Here is a 19240-nt window from a genome sequence, read left to right as displayed (position 1 = left end):
AGTTAAGATATAGGACTATAACCTTGGGGTTTTACTGTAGTTTGCTCACTCTCTCTCCAAAGGCAAATAATTTCCAAATTATGAACTATACAAGAGAAAGCCAACAAAACCAGAAGTTTAGACACAGTATTGTTCCAAACCGTGAAAATCTATCATCTTATTCATACCTCTAAGTCAAAACCCCGGCTATTTCCTGAAAGTCTTTCCTCTTTTTTTTTTTTTTTTTGGCTTGCCATTAAAAACAAAGCCTATCTACATTAGTGTGCAGAATAATTCAAAGAGGTAATTAGATTGGAAGGTAATGGCTCTCTGAAAATCTGTGAAAATGTAAAATACTGGAATAGAAAACACCTTTGTCTTTGGAAGCCACTAGTCAAAGTGTCTGAGGCTGTTTTTCAGTAGGTAGAAAGAGAAAGGCAGCTGTGCAGATTGATTCAAATTACCCTGACGTGTGTGTTCCAAGTGGATTGGCTGTATGACCCTCTGGACATCTCATTCCCTTATGTATAGAAAGAATACTTATACTAAATGCTGATATTTTTTTAAATGTGTAAACTTAGGTGATATGAATCATACCCTGACGTCTGTTCAAATAGCTGATAGATGTTGCAGAAAGCAAGGAGAAATCTCCAGGTGCATTAACCAAACAATTGCTTCCAAGACCTGTAGGTACAGAAATAGAAAACCTTTTCGAGGCACCTTCCTGCTGTCTACCTCAGGGCTTTAGTTTGTATGGTCAGGTCATAAGCACAGGAACCTAAGGGATAGCCAATGGAGAGAAAAAGAGAGAGACCCCTTCAGAGGGCAGTTCAGAGGAGGAACATGAGCTGGCTTGTCAATAGGGGTACTGAATAAGGCTGTCATAATAGGCAGTAATCGTAGCTTGTTACGATGGGAGCAGCGTCTTCTTATGTCCACCCACCATCACAAGTGTCAGGGCTGTTACCAAAACCAGGCGGGAATCTTGAATAGGCAGTGGCATCCCCCAAGCAAAGGTGTAATCACCTTTCAGTAACAAAGCCCAGCATTAGTACTTCTTTGTAGTTTTGGCTTCAAAATCAATTTCGGCTGAAAACAGAAGGAAAAGGAAAATTCTGGTCTCAAAGCTAGAAACAATGAATGCATTTTTGACTTAGAAGATATTAAAATATGAACCCTGAAATCAAATTTGGTATGTTTTTGCCCAGTATGCCTTTGTTTTCTCTTCCCCATGATATTGCATCACAGCGAACCAAGCTCCTTAGGGTTTAATGAGAACAATGAGTTCTTTTTCTGAGGTGGTGGGGAAAGACATTAGGTTATTCTTACTTATTGGATGAGTGCTTGTGTTTTGTGAAGGACCTCCCAGTAAGTGTGTGGATTCTGCTGTTGCTTAGCGTCACAAACTGGACTTGGAAGGAAAATGGTTTGGGTTTGCAATAGGGGTGGTGCTGCAGCTAAAGCAAAGTCTCAAAAACAAATTACAGCTGTTGATAAGGTGTGGTAAAGGCTGAAGGAGGTTTCTTTCCTCCTAACACAGGCACAAACACTGTGCTGGTGCCTTTAGCTATGCCTAAACATACAAGATAGCTTGGGGCACCCACTAGACAACTAGCTTGTCTGAGTGAGCTTCTGGCAAAATAGAAGGGCATTGTGTATTTTGCTTTCCTCTGTATTTGTGTGTTTTAATTAGGGAGGTATTAACTGTAAAACACACTGTCAAACCAGAAGGCACAGACGTGGTTCCTCTAACAGATGCATGGCAGTTTCTCCTCTGCTATACTAAGACTCCCTTCCCTTTGTGTAATTTGTAGCTTTAGGACTTGAACTTGAAGTTAAGGACTAACACCGCCAACCCACCCCTGCCCATCCACATTTTGTTATTGGGGTCAGAAATGGGAGTTTGGGGATTTTCTAAAATGAGTGTAAAATCTGCATCATAAAATGGCAGGTCTCGGAACAGTCAATCACTCCCAGCTCACACTCAGTGGGGAGACATAACCATGAGTGTTGCACACCCATCTCACCAATCTCTTTTAGAATCCAGCTCTACACACAACTTGCCTATGTACATTCAGCCTCAGTCCTTGTTTCCAAAGTTAATTACCCTTTTCCCCTTAAAGAGAATTCCTTTACTGTTAACATCCATCATCCGTGTGCCAATCTCCCTGTGTGAAGATGCATTGTGCTGTGTACTCTGTGCAGAGCCAAGAGTGTCCCAGTGGCATTTTCTGAAAGTCGTTTTGAGCAATCATCCCTGGAGGGTCCCTTAAGCACGTTCAGCTCTATACCAAGCAGCATCACCTCCACCTCATTAGCATTCTGCAAAGCTGCGCTTCCTTCCCCCTCCAGCCTTTTTCTGCTCTTCACCAAAAGATAAAGGGAAAGAAAGTCCTTCCTCTCCTCAAATAGCTTTACCACTGCCTCATTCATCTTAGGACCTAAATCAGAACTGCCCATGTGCTTGTTGTGTGCCATTATTTTTCATTCTGTCCCATCCCCTGCTCCTTTGGTGCCCTTCACAGGACTTGATACCAGCTTGAGACCCTTCTCCACTGCAGTTCTATCTGTTTATTTCCACTTTACCAAATTTTTTGAGTAGCCAAGATACTGACTTTAGGAGCTTGGAAATATTTTCAGAGGCTCACAGTGCTCACTCTATTTTCCTTTCCATATGCGCTATTGCAAAATCTTCCTTAAAGCCGGGGCTTGGAAGTGCCCAGGTGTGGCTTAAAGGTGCACAGGTCTCAAGATGAGTCTTTTCAAATGTTCTTGTTGTGTAGAATTCAAGGCACTCTGGTCCTCCCTCCTCTCCTGCTGAGTTCCTAAGGTGGGGAGGGCTCCCCCTTTGTACTGAAAGTGCTCCAGATTTTGCTACGTGTGCTGGGAAGATGCAGGACCTGTGATTTACCATCTTTTTCTCATGGAACAGTGGCACGAAAAGCCACTAATTGAGTCTTTATCTTCAAGGTATGTTGTCTTTGACAGCTTTTCTGCTCTCCCTCCCTCTGCCACCTCTCAATCCTGTCGTCAGGCTGCTGCACACCATCCCTTTTTCCCTGCCAGCACAGCTGCTCTGCTGAGTGCTGGTTTGGGGAACAGATCCAACAAAGCAACAGAGCCAAAACAGATTTTTTTTGGAGTAATCATTTGCTTCCCTAATTCTTTTTAGCCTACCCTCTTCAGCCACAGTTTTGTGGTATTACACCATGATAATGCAGGAACAAACACTTGGGAGGGAGTAAGGGACAAGGACTGGGAGGCAACTGTTTAGGCTGATGTTGCTGCAAATAAAATCTACCAAGAAAACACAGCAGTAGGTGCAAGACATCTAAGTGAAATAAGAGAGGGATAGTGTCACGTTCCTTTAAATCCCTCAAGGAATTTGACTTACTGGACAGAGATCCTTTCTGCAAGTAAAAAAAAAAAAAGGCACGAACAAACAGCCCTTTATAAATCAGGAAATGCTTATTATCTTTATCACCCTCTGCTCCTTTCTGTGCCTCTTCCTTTCAAAGTTGGAGTCATGGGGATATACGGAGATGTAGACTATTGCAGTAAATAAACAAGTGCACTGGAGCTCAATTTTGATTGCAAATATTTTAGATCTGCATGGATTGAAATCCTGGAAGCATCCATAACTCCTGCTGAGAGCTGTTCAAATACGCTTTTAAAGAAAAAGCAAATTGTGGCAAAAGCTGAAAACAGCAAGTCTTCCCTGCTTTTGCTCCTTGTTTCTCAGTTGAGCACATCCCAATGACATTTCCTCAGGTGTTTTGGTACTTTGAAAACCTGCCAGGATCACATTTTGTTCTTGATGTTAGAGCCACCAATTCCACCATCTGAAAGAAGCTCTTATCAGCTAGAAAAATAGGCCTTGCACACCATGGCTTGTGGGGAAGAAAGGCACAGAGGTGTGGCTTTTTTTGTAAGCAGGAATCTGCTCTTCACATTACTATATGAGGCTGAAAAATTTAGCTCTGAGACTTTTTGGAAAACATATCTTCACTTCTCCTTCACTGGCATGGTCTTCCTTGGGCTATTTCTTCTGCCACTAAAAGCAGCTCAAATTCCTGAGGCGTGTGGGTTGGAACCTCAAAGGTGCTTGACTTTCTGGAAATATTTAAAAGTAGTGTAAATGTGGTGCTTAGGGACATAGTTTAGTGGTAGGCTTGGCAGTGTTAGATTAATGGTTTGACTTGATGATCTCAGAGGTCTTTTCCAAAGTAAATTATTCTGATTCTATGATTCTTTAGTTAATTGAGAGCAACAGGTGCCTCCAGAAACTGATTTGACACTCCAAATCACCTTTCAGGAGTGTCTCTGAGATGACCCAGGCTGTAACAAGATACTGAGAAGTTCAGTTCCCCATGTAGGCACTTAGGTCTGGTATTAAATGTTGGGATAGGCTCTCCAGAACCAATTGTGTTACTGTTTTAGAAGCCAGGGCAGAGAAATCACAGGCATTTTGGGTAATGATAATCAGATCCCTGGGGACTGTGTTTTTGTCTGTCACTTCTTTTCCAGCTACTTTCTTCATCTCTTGTATCAGATTTCTCTGTGAGCCCTTGCACTCCCCCTGATCTCCAGTTCCTTACACCTCCTGCATCAGCCTCTGTCTCTTGTGTGCCAAAATGGGAAGCTCTTGTGGACATTATACCATGCAGTTGATGTGGTTACAGTGCTACCAGAGTCTAAGCCAGGTAGCCTCATGCTAGTTCTGGTGACAACCAGAACTGCACCTTCAGGCCACAATACAAAACTCTTTGCCCTCGGGCAGGAGCTGGGCTTTAAAATGCTTGATGTGAATGGAAATCAAGGAATATGAATAGTAGGCAGTGCAGGACCCTGGCACATCTGTCCAAGTGCCCACAAAGAAAGTAGCTGAGTCAAAGTGTATTCTTCCTAAGTGAGAAAAAAAGGGTAAATGTGATGCGGATGCATCCAAGCAGCAAGCAAGGAGGCAAGGCTTCTATTACCCGGAAACTGGGAGCTGAGGTGTGACCATGAGCCTGGTGCTAGAATGAGGAACCACTGAAATGCCTTTTCCACCCCTGCTGACTAATATGAGGCTTTAGTAACACAAATGTGGCAAGCAAACGTCTCCAGTTTCTTCTTCTCGTTTCAAGGCAGGCTTAATCCAGCATCAGTCTAATTGTGCTGCCCTGTGTTTTAGCTGAACCACTCTGATCCTGTTCCCTGTGGTTCATACTATCTGCTAGAGACTTTTTGCATTTAATTTGTCTTGACGACTCTTTTTGTTCTAGCTTAGGCTAAAGGTCTTAGATTCCGAAACAAGCTACATGGGCATCCTAAGACCTGCAAAAGCAATATTTAAGTACACTCGTTTTAATGCTTCTCTTTAGTCTCCTTAAAATATTAAGGGGCATAGGCAGACTTTTTATTCTGTATTTATGCAATATCTTACCCAGAGAGGTCTTTGTTCATGGCTGAGATTTCTATGTATTGCTAAAGAAATCTGCAACTTGCTAGTCTGTTCTCTTAAAACTCTCTTTAACCAGCATATTTCAGCTGCAGACCTTTCATAGAGTGGGCAGGAGCTCACTCAACCTCACTTAGTGAAGGGGTCCCTAAATCAAGGTATCTTTCTCTAGGTAAAGGCAAATATGTGCCACTGCTCTGTTTGGAGACCTTGAAAATCTTTCACCTCTAAGTTTCCCCACCATGATTCTCAGGGAAACAGGTTGAGAGAGATGCTGGTGCAACACAGCATCCCTGGGACTGGACCGTACTGTCAGTTTGGCATCAAAACCTCTCACCATGACACCTTCTGAGCATCTGCTGCATTGAGCACAAAACCCTTGCTGTAGGACAAGGACAGACTGTGGGGACTGGGAGCTTCCTTCCCCCTCTTCCCGAAGCCCTTCCACTTAATTTGTGTCATTTTGTTCAGATGCAGCTGGAAAGAATTAAAATGTCAGCCAGGCACAATTGCTTCCATTGAAATGAAAAGCTGCTGGAAGAAACAATGCTAACAAGCATGGCGAAGAGAAAAAGGGAAAGCCTAGTGCTGTTTAGTTGGTAATAATTAGCCCCAGAAATGGAAAGAGGCAAGATCCAGTGTGGCTCCCGTTCAGTTCAGGGGAGGTCCAGTTAGGACTGAGTCAATGAGCATTGCTTAATTGCTGCTAATCCATTGCTGAATGGAGTCTGGTGTCCAAGATGTGCCCATCATGCAAAAGCATGTGGAAAAACAGTGGCAGAGAGCAAGAGCAGGCAGAGATGCCCCTGGCATTTGGCTGTTGTGGGAGGTAGCCTGCTTGGATAGGGTTACTTCGGGACCAGTGGCTGTAGAGGTAACAAGGTTTAGGCGATACTTTGGGTATTCATAGGTTATCCACAAACAGAGTGATAGAAGGAGAAGTTTGCAAATGTTTAAGCCAAATGACAAGTCCTGTGAAGTCAGGACTTGTCCCACCACAGCCCGGCACAGAACAGGTAAAGAATAATAGAGCCAAGGAAATCACTGAAGCTCCACATGTCTTTACTAGGAGAACAGATCAGATGTGGGATTTCTGGATCAGGAACATGCAACAGCCCTGCCTTGAAGATTCAGTTTTCAGCCTACTGCTTAGTTTTGGAGAAATAAAAAAAATGGGTCTATATCGGTACTCCTGGGTTGTAATTCCTCCTGTTCCTGTGTTCTCAGACAGACCTCAGGACGAGTTTCTGCAAGCAATGTGGAAGATGCCCTGGGTCCACCAGCCCTTCTTCCTTTCTCCTTTTCCTTCCAAATGTTCCTTCTTTTTCTGGGCAATGTGAAAACATTTCTGACATCCTTGGGTGCATTGGGCATACAGTCTCAGTTTGTAGCAGGAGTTGTAGACAATTCCACCCTTCCTTTTCTTCCTCACATATTCCCAATGTAGTTTCAGCATAGCATGACTTTATAAAACAACCTCCTCAGTCAAGACCCTGGGGTCAGGGCTTCTTCCATGCTGTGTGAGTGGCTTCATTTATACCAGGATTGCATTGAGAAATATGGGAATAGAGAGTATTGAGAGGGCAGTGACATCTGAATCCCACTGAAAGTACTTGTGAACTGGAGATAGTCTCTGATCTACCTAGCTCTTAAAATCTGTGACTTTTACATGTGTTGTTCCATATCTTTCTTGTTTACATGCCCTGGAGTAGGTCAGTGTTTGTCGCTGCAATGTGGTGCTGGTGACTGGGTTTGCATCAGGTCAAATGTTTGATGTGCCTGGGAAATCCTGTTTTATTCAAGCTAAAGCAGTTAACTTAAGAAAAGTTATGTTCCCTCCCTACAAATCTTGCTTACGCTTAGCCTTGAAGTCTTTCAGGCAATATTTATCCTACACCAGTACTGCATACATAGATTATTGCTTCTAGAAGGAGCAAGATGGGAAGTGAGCAGGACATGCTAAACAACAGATAATGGGGGTGGATAGGACACCCTGAAACTGTTTTAAGGTAGGATTTGTGGCAGAGAAAGAAAAACAGCTTAAAGGAAAATGCAAACTCACTGTATAGGATTGAAATCAAGGGATTTTAAATGTTTTCCTGTCCTGATGTCTAGGAGTTGCTCCACAGCAAAAGCCAAAGCAGAGCAGTGAAAGACCATTGCTGACCAAAGGAATATGGCTGCATCAGAAGCACTGTGAAATCTGAAGCATAATATTTTTATTAATAAAAAGCCTGCCCCCCAACATGGCAGTCTGAGTTTATCCTGAAGTACTAACACTATGGGTGCCCTTCATTTCTTTTTGAGCTGCATCCCTGTCTGTGGCAATGGAGTTGGAATTAGATGATACTTAAGATCCCTTCCAGGCTAAACTGTTCTATGATTCTGTCTGTTATCTAGCTCAGCAGCTGTGTCATGACTTTTTCACAGCAGTGCAAACACCCGGATGAAGCCAGGTCCAGCACTTCTGACATCTGTTTGCATGTGCCCTATCTTTTAATGTAAGCAGCAACACACCTCTCAGTTTGGTGGGACAGAGAGCTGTGATCAGGCTTGTTATGTGTTTTCAAGGGGAAGGCAAGGGAAGAGAATGGATACTCAGACAAAGCCAATTCTTACAGTCCAGTGGTCCAGTCAAACCATTGTTCCAGTTAATCCTGTCTTCTCAGATAGCAACTGCTCATTGGGAAGATGAGACTCTTCCCAGGATGCAGCCGGTGAGCTGTTCAATATCCTCAACCGTGTGAAAAATGGCTTTCTCATCCTCCCATGTAAATTTCTTGTGCTCTCTGAAGCATAACGTTAGATTACCTGAATAATATTGTCTTCTAGTTTCTTTTGGCTAAGCCCTTTCTTTGAGCCGAGATTTCTCCAGTGAGGCATTGAAGTGAAAATCACTCCTTGATGGGTCCTGCTGTAGGGACTGTCACAATTAACACCCTCTCCTCTTCCCATTTTATCTCTTCCTCCAGGGCTAAGGGGCAAAAAGGACAGCCTATGGTTTGCAAGTGTGAGACATGGTCCCAAAGGGGACATTTCTCCTATGCCTGGCAGCACAATCCCTTGCAAAAAATTAGGGATGTTTGAAATAGGAAACAGCCCTGTAAAAGATCTCATACATAAGAGATCAAGGAGGATGTCACCTGTAACACTGGCCCAGTTTGAACTGAACTGCAGTTTGGACACACTTAGGAATGCTTTCCTATGCCTGCCTTGGATACAGGCAGTGTGTCTATACAGCAGCATGGAGCTCTCCCAGGCTCTCCTGCATTCTAGGAAGGGTTGGAGCCCTCAGTAGACTACACAATGCTATAGCTCTCAAAATCTGAGTGATTAAAGGCAGCAGTAGCTTCCTGACCCACTTAGGAAACTGGTATGTGTTGCTGCAGTGACATCACTTTAGTGGTGAAACATCTGGAGAACCTCTGTATAAGTCCTGGGACCTTAGCTGAACAAATTGCATTTGGCAACTGCTAAGCCATCATCTGAGCTTGAATAACAACCTCTGAGGTTCAGTGATGCCATTGCAATAGTCTTTATGAAGAGCAATTCTATTCCAGATGTGACAAACTCTGTTCTGGAGAAAACCAAACTTCAGATAGGATTTAGGTGCCTGATTTCTAGTCTCGTTCTCATTTGTATCTTAGAAAAACTCACTCCCTCACTTCTCTCTCCGTGGGTAGATGTCCTGCACCTGGAGGTGGGATGTCCCCATGAACTTTCCTAAAGTTCACTCAGTGGTAACTGTGCCCTGCCAGCTTTACAGGAGACAGCCTGCTAAGGGTATTGACACCTCTTAGTGCAGGTCTTGTCCTGGTTTCAGGCACTTTTTAACATAATATGTGGCTTGGTCCAGGGGTTTGCTCCAGGGCTGTTACCACATCCAAGTATCTTCAGAGAAGGGCCTCCAAATGGAGTTGATGCTATCCCAAGCCTAGCACAAGAAGTAGGAACAACATCTATGCATGACTTTGCCTCCCCAGAAGACTATGACATCGCATCCTCTTGGAGCTCAAAGCCCTAGGATACCAGAAAGAGGCTGCCACTACAAGACAGTGCCCTGGCTCTGCAGTTGTGCTCCTCCCAAGCACAGTTTCCCCTCCTTATTCGTGTTGCCTTCTGGTCCCAGTCTTTGTGAATCCCTGTAGGGATTCCTCCTTTAGCACCACTCTGTACCCCAGGCTCCCGTCAGGAAGCCGTATGATGAGGGCTTTGCCACCAAGGCATTCTCTTTGGCATTCTCTGCCAAATTGCCCCAGGGTGCCTCATTAAGCCCGCTGCTCCCTCCCTCATTTCTTTTTTAATGCATGGGCTGACAGGCCTGGAAATATCAAACTCAGCAGCTTCATGTGCTGTTCAGATCTGAAGCACCATCCTTCGGAGCTAATTAGCTGGGTTCCAAATCAGAAGGGCAACCGGCTGCCGTTTCTGACAGCCCTGTTTCATCAGGACCTCCCAGGAAGATTGTTTTAAAGTTTTTTCCCTTCCCAGGTATGAAGTCACTGAGAGCACTCTTTTTTTTTGGTGCAAGGAGGGGAAGTAGGTATTAAACAATTATTTTTTTCCTTTGCCTCATCCAATACAATTCATACTTTCTTTTAGGCAAGTAAATAGCATTTCACACCTACCAACCACAGAGAGTCATGTTTGTTTTCCTGGGAATCTCCATGTACCACCACCTCCTATCCCATGAAAATCATCAGCAGCACAAGAGCTACCTTGGAATAGGACTGTGCTGGTTTTTGCCTGCTATGAGACAATTCTACTCTGCCTGCTGCTTTGCTTCTGGGAGGCCACCACAGTGCTCAGAAACCTGCAGGACTACAGGTTTTAGGGCTGGAAGAGGGGATTCTGAGCACCAAAGTGGTTTTTCCAAATTATAACCCATGTTTTCCATCTTGAGCCGTGAATTTCCACTACAGACAGGGCATAGCCAAAGTCAAGAGCTGAATTTACAACTTTTGGCTCCTCTAGTGTTTCCAAAATCAGTAGTGGTCTTGTGCTGCCCGACTTTGCACAGTTGGAAAAGACCTACATTTTACTGGCAGTTACTTAATACTTTTTGCAGACTGAGCATTCACTGATGGAGCAACAAAATCTCTAGCCCTCCATGACCTGCTCTCATGTGTTACAGAATTTCCCTAAAAGCTTCTTGTGTGGATTTAAGCCCACCTGGAGTTGTTATTCCCATTCTAACTCATTCAACCACTCTTCTGCCTTCATCTCTGGACTTTTAATCACCTCTGTGGTGGAGGCTGTTTTCCTACAGAATACATTGCTATGGGCAATTGGTAGTCTCGGGGGCTACTACAATAAATTCTCACCTGAGTCCTCTGGTAGCAGTTCATCCAGGCACTTTCTTCTTTATTTTCCCTCTCTACATCCCCAATTAAGAGTAGTAAGTCATTAAATTGTCTTTATATTTGTGTTGGTGGGCATGTCAAATGCTTTCACAATACCAGCTCTTACAAAACCTGAGACAAAGAGTCCCACACGAACTGGCTGCCCTCTGTTACTTCACCACAAAGTCCCTCATTGTACATGAAGCCTTAATAAAGGAAACTTAATGAAACACTGGAGGGGCCCCCAGCAACACAGGATCTGAGGAGAGGGGAGTCTGGTAGTGGGGGCTTTGTAATCTCTGAAGCATACGGTAGCAGGAGTTATTTAACTGAGTGGAGCTCATATTCTTCTCCAGGAAAAGCTGGCTGAGCTAGCTCAGGATAAGGATTTCCAATGCCACCTCATGCTGCGGGCCTGATGTCTCTGTTTCTGCAGAGCAAAGCAGCTTCCCTTCATTGTCTGTAGAGCAGGAGGTGCAACTCTATGGGATCTGTGGGAGAGGAGTTTCTGCTGAAAGCTTTGACATGTCCTACACATGCTGCCTTATGAATCCTTTGCAGTTCTCCAGTGGAAGATCGAAAGATGATTCATACCCCATTTGACTGAAAAGAAACCAGAGCCTGAAGAGAGGAAAGGATACCAGAAAGAAAATTTCTGCCCTCCTCTCCTCGATTAGACCTTGTTTACTGACTCTGGGTGTATCTGTGTGGTGTGTAGAAACAGGGATGAAGTCACTCTGCCCATGCAGAGTGCTCTAAACACAAGAAGGACCAGATCAGAGCAGGACTTGGGCTCTACAGATGGGTCATGTCCCTGATATTTTTGTCTCACACTATGGCACAGCACTGTGGGTTTTGGGTCAGGGCTATATGTTTTGGGTCAGGGCTGCCCAAAAGCTGCTGTAGCCTGCCAACATAGAATCACAGAATCATTGAGGTTGGAAAAGACATAGAAGACCTTTGAGTCCAACCAGGTCCACCCCTATTCCATGTCCCTAAGCACCAGATCTGCATGCTCATCCAGGCACTGGTAATCTGTGATGACTCCATCTGTGGTGACTCCAGAACTGCAATCTGTGTTGAGGTGATGGTCTGAGCAGGTCTGCTTGAGGCTGCATGAAGGTTACATGGGCAGAACACAGTCAACTGAGGGCATGACTCAGAAGGCAGCCCATAAATCACCTTTACGTCTTTAGGGCACCCAGTCCTACTCCTGAGCTGTAAACCCCTTCAGCCTCATGAAACCTTCCTGCTCACTGGAGAGTGTTGTGGCTGAAAGCAAATGTCAGGCAGGAAAGGTCTTGTGTGCACTGGTCCTGTTCCTGAGCAAATAAGCCCTGAGGAGCTATGAGGGTCTACTGTGAGGTCAGCTGGTAAGGGTTTAAAGCCTCATCTTCAGATTTGCACTAAAATCTGTCTCTGTGAAGCATTTAGGTGTTGTAGAAAGTTTGGGGTGATCCATGGAAAGTGCTGAGAGTGAATCATGGCCCATTATTCCCTTGTGAGCCAATGCCTATGGAAACTTCACGTGCATTAGCCAAGCTATTCTGATAAACCCTCTATGTCCAGGATAAATCTAAACTCTTCTTTCTCAGTCAGAAAGACTCCTCTTGAATCCTGCTTTGCAAATGTGTAACAAGATGAGTTCAGCCTTTGCTAGAGGCACTCTGCTCTCCTTGAAGGGATAACAGTACATTCTGGCCCGTGGTCATTGAAGGCTCCAGTGTGTTCACTATAACAACAGGACTGAGGTGGCAAAACTGTTTGAGAAGAGGGTCAATAACAGCAATGAAGTTTGCTTGGGCAGTGGGATGCAGTACATTGCAATCATCCTATGTGGTGAAACCAAGACTGTGTGATGGAAACAATCCATTTGCCTTGCAGGTACTGGGCACAGAGGCTTTAGTCATCCTATTTATACTGGCCAGAGGAAAGGATGGTCTTATAATGAGGGATATGGTTGTTTATGATTTTCATTTTCTCTTCAAGGTGAGCATGTGGCAGTGTCTATCCCAGAATAGAGGTGGTATTAATAGTTTCCCACATCTGCTCATTTTTAGGAAGCAGTGATTAAAACCAAGATATTCTTTTACCAGAAGTGAAGGAAACTTATGCTCTCTCTAAATGGTAGTTTTATGAAGAACAGGGGGGAGCGATGGAACTTGATGGTCCTCGTGGATCCCTTTCAATTCAGAATATTCTGTGATTCTGATAATGTAATAAAAGCGTGATTTTCTGAAGTGACAAACTTGCCTTCACCTGCTTTTCACTGCCAGTGTAACAGGAACAAGCTGACTGTACCCTAAGGCACATACCTGCCCTTGTGCTCTGAAGAACCAGGTTTCTGCCTCTGGAGGGGAACTAATGTACAGCTAGACAGGTACATGTCTGCTGTCATGTACCTTCTGCTGACAAGATGCTGAACCCCAGTGCCCTTCTCTGGCTGCTAGCCATCCTTAGAATCTACCCCACAGGGAAGCTGGGCCAAGGCATGGTTTGCTGTATAAAGTTACACAGCATGATGCTATCCAGTATCTCTGCCAGAGGCCAAGAACTTCAAGACTTCTTGCACTATCTCTGTTTTATGAATTACCAGAGGACTGACTTTACTCAGCTGTCATCTAAAAAATATGTGCTTGCCCCACCCTAGCAGGGAGACTTGCATTATGGTGAATTCCCAGCTCTGCACCAAGTCTGGAGGAACTAGACTGTTGAATCAGCCCTGCAGGGACAGAGCCGCACCAAGCCAAGCAGCTACTCCTGCAGATTTTATGGATATTGTTCCAGTCTAGAAATTGTCAAGACTGGTTGTATTGCAGGAAGATGCATCAGCTGATGCATCAGCCAATGCACAGAGTACTTCGTGCATGGAGAGCTGAGCATATCATCATGTGGGACAGCATTGCACGTAATACCATTTGCTTTGAGACGAGTCAGCATCATGCTCTGGCCAGGAAAGCTGGATCCTCCTCCTTCTAGCATGCAGAACTGCGGATGTTTTTAACAGCTGCAACATTTTGCACCTTTTATAACCAGCATCCATCCTTTCATTCAGCTTCTGTATCACTCAGTTACCTGGTTAGCAAAGCTAACAGGAGAGGATGAGCTGACTTTTTGCTTCAAATGTATTTTCAGTGGCTGACCAAAACGTTGGAAGATGCTCTCAGGTAGAAGCAGGCAGGTCTTGTGGCTCACAGACAGAGTCTGTCAGAAAAGTGGTTTTGCTTACAAGGAACTTGTTCTCTTTGTCCCTGCTTTATAGTTGCAGAAATTGCCCGAGAGAAGACTCAGGCCTCCTCCGTTTAACAAGCTCAGTTTAAATTCGAGTGTACAAATATGATTAGATCTCTTATAAACAGATTGGTTCTTGCTGGCGGAAGAGTTTTCTCCAGAGGAACTTCTGGTTTATGGTATCTGGCAGTTAAAACCAGGTGAAAGCTGCTGGAGGACTGGACAATTCTTGTCCAAACTGCAAAACACTCCAATAAAATAATCCATCACACGTGTTTGAAACCAGTAGACAAGTTCTGCACTGCTTTATTGTTTCTTGCCCGCTGCCTCCAGCCAGGCACCGTGCTGTTCAAAATTTTCCAAGTACCCTGAAGAATGGGCCTGTGCTTCACTCAGATGCTCTATCTGCCTGGGCAGAAACTTGGAAGAACTTTGTAACCTAGCCACACAAAGCCCAGCATGAAATAACTCAGGTGCTGTGTCCTGAGGGTCTTGGGTTTGATCCATTTGGATCCTAGGACCAAGGCTATGATAAGTGGCCAGACCTTGCCCCGGGGCACTTGGTCAGACCACAGTCCATAACTTGGATTTATTTGAAAACTACCATCTGAAGTCATAACTATTTAAAGATTGTATCTATTTAAAACACACACACATGAAAGGAAGCTAGAAATAGCAGGGGCTGTGAGGAATGGGGGCTGAGCTTCAATTCTTCCCTGTCTGAACACATGGCAACTTGGATGTTTTCCATGGATAGTTCACAGCTGCCGTTGCTGGACTGCCAGTGGCAGGGAAAGCAACACTTCCCACACATGGTGACAGCCCCTCTACCATTACACTCTGGCTCTTCAGTTTATTTGCAGGCTGTTAGCAAACTATTTATAGCTGGCACCCATTTCTAAGCCTACAGACCTATTCACCACTTCCAGTGTCCCAAGAGAGCCCAGGATGTTGGGTGTGACATCTGCAAGGACAAATGAAGAGAAAGGTATCTCAACACCATCACTGACCTACCAGAGAATATCTCCATCTACATGATGCCAACTGTCATTCCTGCCCCATGGAGTTTACAGTCTGATCACGGTGACAGGAGAGGAAGTACCCTGTACATTCAAGGGTCTTTTTTTTTTTTTTGCAATAGTCTTCTCTCTATCTCCTGGCTTGTTATTTCAGGCTCAATTTCTTCTCTCTACAATTCTTCAGCTTCTGGAGACAGTAGTTCTTGTGACCCAGTGTGATGAACCTTCCTTGGGAATGAGAACCACCTTTTCATTTTCAGGTGCAGCTGGTCTTCCTTATAGCACTGGTCTATCCCATGGAATGTGCTGCCCTAGGAGTGCTGCCTGCCTCCTGTCCTGAGCAGCTGCAACCCACAGGCTCTGCACCAAGCAGAGGCACAGCAATAGGCATCCAGCACTTCATGAAAGTGTTGGCTGCCGCTCAAACTTCTTCCTGCCCATTATAGCACAACAGCTGTGAAATGCATTACTCGCAGATGTCTATAATTAGGGTCTGTCACTGCCTTCCAATGGCATCTGAACCAAAAAGTCCAGTGAAAATTGAACAGGATTGCTTAAGCCATTAAATGAAAGATTCACACTCTGTAGACCTCTCTGACTCAGTTTTACTGATTTAACCTCATCCTAATTGTGGTAATGAATGGAAAGAATCCTGAATCCAAAGAAATCATAGCTGAGCTGTTGTTTGCAGCAAGACATTCCCATAAATTCAGGAGCATTTATGTCCTGGAGCTGTACAGGATCCTAAATGATCCCTGCTGCCTTTTGGGATGATTATTTGTGCCTTCCTTCCTGACATAGAAAACTAATTTGCATTTTGACTAACACCAGCTGTCTGCTACTGTTAGTGAGCTTTGGTTGTCTGTAAGTTTTGTCAACAACATCACATTTTATATATAGTGCATTTTCCAACATGAGCTGGCACCAAGAGCCTTTCCAGCCACCACACTATCAGAAAATCTATAGAAAGAGAGAACACCATAAAAAAACCCAACACAGTCATTCTAAATAAAACATACTTAAAATTGTTTATTCAGGGAGCTCTGTGTACTTTTTGGGAAAGCAGGCTGAGCTTGTTGAAGGCATTGTGTGTCCTCAGTATTGGGGTATCTCTCTTGCAGCTCCTGATAGCCTCAGTTCCCAGTTTTGCAAGAACCTCTGCATGTGCTTTAAGCACACAAGCAACCACAACAGAAGGTCTTTTGCTGGACTAGGATAACAGACAACCGATGAAGGCAGGCGGCAGTGCAAAAGATGATATTTCAAGGTTGATTGTCTTTTCTGAGGAGGATCCATACACTTTTAGGAGGAGCAGGAGAAGGTCAGCACACATACAAAATGAATGATGAGGAAGAAGAGGTAAAAAAGTGTCAGCACAGAAAAGGGATGGTTAAAATGAACTCTCACCAAGATCACAGAGCAAGAAACCAGTGGGAGCCAAACCAGAGACTTTATCTTTGTGTTCCCTGCACAGATCATCTATATGCTATTAGCTCCTTCTTTACTGCCATTTTCCATTTGTTGCTGCAGTTTTACAGAAGCAAAGAATAAAGGTGTGTTGTGGTTTGGGCATTTTATTTTATTTTTATTCTATTTGGCAAATAGAGTGTGTTAACTTCACACTTGTGGATAGTTCCCATTTGTGGCTCTGTTATTTCCAGAGATAGGACATCCATCATTCTTGGAAGTGTATGCAAACTGACATTTTCTGTTCGACCAAAATATAATTAGATTTGCACACACCAGGCACAAGGTTGTCGACCATGAAAACAAAAAGACATTGCACGAACAGGGAAGAACATCTGGGAGACACACCAATCCATCTAGGGACCAGCAGAAACAAAACCTGAATAATGGATGGGCTAACATGACACTATCAGGGCCAATGTCCTGTCTGATTAAATCTACTTCATCAAATATCAAAGATAGAAAATTCCCCCTTGCCCATAGTTGGATGCATGATGAGTAAGAACAAAATAATTCACCTATAACACATTGCTGAGTTGCTCTAACTCCTCTGCATTTTGCAGTAAGTGGTCACAAAGCACCTCTGTACCCTGTGCAAATCCGTTTGCTAGTACTGCAGTTTTAGGGGTACTAATTCGTTAGATATTGCCTCAAACTAGGGGATTTGCAGGCAAACTCTCCTTTCAAGTCTGCTCTGCCTCCTGCCAGTGGACTGAGGAGATCCTAAATGCTGGGAGAGTTTAGGGTCCCCAGCTCATGTGCATCCTTATAACCATGTATTCATGCTTATCTTGATGTTTTCATGTTTAGTGTTTGTACTAAATTTAGTCTCCCTAGAAGTGTCAGGCTGAATCTGATAAAGCAGCATAAATACACCCAGTGGGTCTGTGACCACTGATATTGCACCTTCTGCATGGTCTGAGCCTCAGGGAGAAGCAGGTTTGGTTTGCAGGAGAACAGCTCCTGGACATCCCTGCTGTCAGTGCAAACCACCAGGAAAAATACCAACCTCAAACATTACAGGGAGAGAAAGTGACTTATAAAAATCAGTCAGTAACTGACCAAGGACCTGCCAGCACATTTTAACTTTCCTGGGGATCCAAGGAGAGATGTCTTTTTCTGCCTGCAACTTGGTGACTGACAGAGACTACGTCCATGTTCAGCACACCTTAGACAAGATGAACTGGCAGGTAAATTGGAAGTATTGGGTGAGACAATAGTTCAATTTCACTCATCGTTTGAGTTAATGGCTTTCATTTAGAGGGTTCATGGAGGATCATTACTCTCCATTAAGCTGCTACAGGCAGACACAGACAGATGGTAAACCAGTTTCCTCAAAGTGCTCTACTAAAACTGTCTACCTGGGGACAAATCCCCAAACCTGGCTGTCAGAGGAACCTGTCAGGCACATGGATTAGAGTCTGGGAAAGTCGCAGGAGCTGGCTCCAATGAATTCTGTGGACCTGCAGGAGGTCTGCAGTTTGTAGAGGTTGAACTGCTTAGGACCAGATATGTGCTGCAACATAAGGGTGGACAAAAATTCAATGCAGAAGTTCTGCTGTTCCACTGCAGGGAACTGTGAGCCTGAGAATCCTCTGATGCTGAGTGTATGATGCCGTAGGGATCAGGAGAGCCCACTCTGTGGGTCAATGTGTGCCATCCCTTCTGTGTCCCAGGAGATGATCAAGAGCCCTTAAATCCAGGATGGTCTCTGGCCCATATTGTAAGTCCTTAAACAACCTCAGAATATTAGAAGCTCTGCTGATCAGAGTCTGTGGAGACTCCTAAAGCAATGATGTCTCAGTGGAGTGGGCAACAAATTTGGGTTCAAAAGATCTACATTCACACTCTTTTTTCTAGTACGAGGTAAATTTGAAAAAAGCACATCTGCTTTGCCTGAAGGATGAGCAAAGAAGTAGAGTGTACCTCTGCTCCTCTGCTTTGACATATGGGAGATGGCCTGGGGCTAGTTACACTGACAGAATAGTGTAACTAGATATAGAAAAAGGGTCACAGCTTCAACTTTTTTGACTAGTCCCTTGATTTCCCTTCTGAAATTCCTTCATCATAGCCCAGGGCGAGTACAAGCTGTATGGCAGAGGACTGAGGCACCACACATTTTCCTCGAAGGATCTCTTAGGAGAATGCTTGGAAGACGAGAAAAGTTTTATCCAAGCTTTTCAAACTCTCAGAAAAGGAAATTTCAAAAGGCTGATGTATTCTCACCATCACATTGAATGAGGCTTCTTGGGTGGAAAAGTTGTTTCTTTTCTGATTTTGTTTGAGTAGTTTTGCTTGTGCTACTTAATAAAATTGCATCAAGCACTTTTGAACAGTCCCTCCTTTTCCAGTATGTGGTCATATCTCCTGGGTGGGACTTGTAATTGCTGAATTATCCTGGAGCAGGAAAATGTTGAAGAGCTCCAAAAGGCCTTGTAAGGGTGGTTTGGGGGGATTATGTTGACACACTAAATAATGGATGTATTGTGTGGGCATGCAAATACATGACCAGAGATATGCCAGGCCTAATGAAGGAGGATTCAGGCTGGCATTGCACATGCAAGCTCTAGAATGGCCCAGTTCAGACGGCTCACAGCCCTTTGTGGCCCTATAACTGCTCGACTGGGTTTGAAAAAAAGCTCTTGGACATTCCTAAGAAATCAAGGATGCTGTGTGTACACAAATAAAGGGCTATCTGAGGAGCTGAACTGGGCTGTGGGATCACAGAGCAGGCAACAGCCATGACGAGGGGGTGATCT

General features: G+C 44.2%; 2 long non-coding RNA genes across 2 annotated transcripts; one reads left to right on the top strand and one right to left on the bottom strand.

Moving 5' to 3' along the window:
* Positions 1–6467: 6467 nt before the first annotated feature.
* On the bottom strand, positions 6468–9365 carry LOC135406727 (uncharacterized). Its single transcript, XR_010426448.1, has 2 exons — positions 9088–9365; positions 6468–8396 (listed from the first exon to the last, which is right to left on the bottom strand). It is a non-coding gene; the product is annotated as an uncharacterized LOC135406727 (long non-coding RNA).
* Positions 9366–9580: 215 nt separating this feature from the next.
* LOC135406720 (uncharacterized) lies at positions 9581–11455 on the top strand. The gene is made up of 2 exons (XR_010426444.1): positions 9581–9913; positions 11326–11455. It is a non-coding gene; the product is annotated as an uncharacterized LOC135406720 (long non-coding RNA).
* The last annotated feature ends 7785 nt before the right edge of the window (positions 11456–19240 follow it).

Source organism: Pseudopipra pipra, chromosome 2, assembly GCF_036250125.1.
Source record: "Pseudopipra pipra isolate bDixPip1 chromosome 2, bDixPip1.hap1, whole genome shotgun sequence".
Lineage (NCBI taxonomy): Eukaryota > Metazoa > Chordata > Aves > Passeriformes > Pipridae > Pseudopipra > Pseudopipra pipra.
The sequence above is the reverse complement of the archived record's forward strand: the minus strand, read 5'-3'. Positions and strand labels throughout refer to the sequence as shown.